Source organism: Xenopus laevis, chromosome 5S (genome assembly GCF_017654675.1).
Source record: "Xenopus laevis strain J_2021 chromosome 5S, Xenopus_laevis_v10.1, whole genome shotgun sequence".
Taxonomy (NCBI): domain Eukaryota; kingdom Metazoa; phylum Chordata; class Amphibia; order Anura; family Pipidae; genus Xenopus; species Xenopus laevis.
Window position 1 is genome coordinate 65,114,503 of NC_054380.1, and position 3,331 is coordinate 65,117,833.

Below are 3,331 nucleotides of genomic sequence, written 5' to 3' on the forward strand. Positions count from 1 at the left end.
GAATTGGCCTCTCATTGCCCATAAGCTTCCCCTGGTCTCCCTAAAGTCCTACAAAATGGTGACGTCACATTGCACAGGGAGGGGGGTATGATGTGCTGCTAGTAGGTTGTACTCTGTCTGCGACGCATCCTCTTCTCTCATCAGCCTCAGGTACCGTGTGTCTGCCTGCGTTTAACGCCATGTGTTCTTGGGAAGGGAGCGAGTGTTGCTCAGTCCCAGAGCTGTTAGGGAGAAGGTATGTAATAATCTAATAAAAGTGCCATCTTTTCACTCAGTTGATATTTGCATTTTAAATGTTGTCTCCAGTGCCTGTGCCAGGGGTGTGTAATTAATAATGAAGTTGTTTGTGGTGGGTGAGTCTATGATCCCAGTGCAGACAGTGCCAGGCATAGTAACTGTACTACTTCTTATCTGCCTTACCATTGGATACAGTTTCCCAAATTCAGACATCATCATAGCAAGCGTATTTAAAAAAGTTGACAATTCCACAGAGACTGCAAGAACTATAGTGGGACATTGGGGTTCTGGCTACTAAGAAGTTTAATGAAATAGGTGATATTGCCAAAGTTGAGGTGGAGGGGCTAAAACAATGTACTATGGGTTCCACCTCTCATCCTTATCCATAGTGTGGAAGTGCCAGTCTACATAAGGTATTACAAGTGGGGCAGTAGAAGTAGTAGAGCTCTAGTGAGAAGTTGCTCTGTGTGTACTGCATGGCTTTGTAATAGGATTCTTCTGCCCAGCAGCACAGCTGATCCCCCACACAAAGCTGAGCTGCCACAGAGCAGGCAGTTACCCTGGTGGGGTCACAATAGGTTTGTTAATTAGTATATAAGGGATAGAGACACCCTGCCTTTCTCTGGATCTATGTAGCCTGCCCTAGGGAGCTGGGCTAAGTCGGATAAATATAATAGGCACTAAATGTTCCTACCCCATGTACAAGTATTGAGTCCTACCTGCTGTTAGACTGGCCTCTATGGTGGTGGTACCTTCCCTTCACTCAGATTCTGCTTGCTACTAACATGCTGCTGGGCTATTTACTGCTGCTTCTGTCAGACCCTTAACTGCATTCATTACATTATGTCCCTTATAAAATCAAACCCATTCACCAGGCGATCAGTACAGAGATTTCTATTCTCATGAACAGCTGGCAAAATGTGTCCATTAGAAATCAGGGGATTTTCTCACTATTTAGTATATCAACACACATATCTGACATGCAGAAACTTCTTTTATGACACTTTGCATTTAATCAGAAAAGGAAAGAAACCGATAGAGCCGATTTGTAAGACATTCCTCCAAAAATAAAGATGCTTATAAATAGCAACCAGGAGTTACAGCATTGAGCTAGAGAGTCCTTATAGCTGCCCCTCTCCTGTATAACTGCCTCTTTAGCTGAAAATATCTTAAAGTAATATTCACACCTTATCATTAGCATTTAGTGGAATATATATATATATATAGAATATATATATATATATATATATATATATATATATATATATATATATATATATATATATAGACATTTAAGTAACAGAAGACACAGGCAATTTCTCTCTTTTTTTGTAGTAAGGAGTTTCAATGAATATATATTGAATATTTTTAACAGAAACACTATTATTGTCGTAGGGGTTTTTCAGACTTTATTAATGCTATCTGTTCAGATATTATCATTCTAGAAATATATATATATATATATATATATATATATATATATATATATATATATATATATATATATATATATATATATATATACATAAATACGAGCACACCACATCATATACACATATACGTGTGTTTATGATGTGGTGTGCATATATATATATATATATATATATATATATATATATAATAAATAAAACATATATTTGTAGGAGAAAGACGCACATACACAGAGTAGGCCAATTATCTAATTATTGTTACCCACATGATACATTTGCAGACCACAAAACGAATAAAGCCCACAAGCAGTGGCATTTGATGTGCGATTTACCTGAGATCTCTAATAATTGGGTCACATTGCGGGGGGCGGGAGAATAGTAATTAGCTGCTATTCAGTATGAGAACCAGCATATTCACCCCCCGCCTGTAAAAGTGTTATTTCCCCTATTCACTGCAAAGTTCATCCTGATCGCTGTAGTACAGTGTGGAATAAGTCCATTAACTGGAAAGTTAGCGCGATATTTAGCGCTGCAACTTCGCCAATCGGAAACAGTCTAGCGCAGGATCGCCGTGGGTAATATACACAACATTCGGTGGGCTAGAAAAGTTTCCCTCTAATATTAGCTCATCTGATAGATTTCGATAAGTCACTACACTGGGATCAGATTTTAATTGTTCTTTTACAAATCCATCTGTTCAAGCTCGTACAGACGAATGATTGCACCAAATCATAAAAATAATTTACATGAAATAAACCCACTGCTATATTGTATATTTTGTTTTTTTTTTAAGTTGCATTCATTTATAGTTACCCGGTATAAATGGAACTTTACATGTTCCGGCAATGTAAATATTAAAGGGGAACTATTGCGAAAATAAAAAAGTAATATAAGCTTCAGCATACTGAAATAAGAAACTAAATACAATTAATTAAATATTCCGTATAGTTTCTGAAATAATCAAATTCATCTTCACTATCCCTTTCTCAGCATCTTTTTCTCTCCATTCTGTCTTCATTCATGAGTTGGGTGTCAGATATTCACTGACAGTTAGATTCTATATATCTTATAGAGCTCAGTGCCCATTCAAATAACTGATTCCAGTACAAACAAAATCGAACAAAATGCCCTTTTGCACAAATTCTGCATGTAGAAAGTAATGGGGGTATATTTATCAAATAGTGAAGTTAGAGATTACGACAGTCCACTAGAGTGAAATACCGCCTCTCTCCATTCATTTCTATGGGATTTTTAAAGGTGTACTTATCAAAGGATGAACTTTCACTTTCACCCTTTAAAAATCCCATGAATTTATGGGGGCAGATTTACTAAAGGGCAAAATGGCTAACACTAGCGACTTTTCGCAAGCGTTGCCACCCGCATTGACATCGCCACTTTACAAATGGGCGCAGGTGCCAATTCGCTAGCAAAAGATACTGGCGCTAGCGGTCATTCGCACTTTATAACCAGGCGACTGTTTGCTGTGGCGAACAGACACTACTCCGCATATTCACTAAAATGCGGATTTTACTGAACGTTACCTCTTTCGCCAGAGTTGCCTTCATCACCTCAGACCAGGCGAAGTGCATTAAAGTAGCTAGATCTTCCTCAGTCTTCTGTCACTTACATTATTTTCTGTGAGCCGAAAATGCATCAAAGTCCAT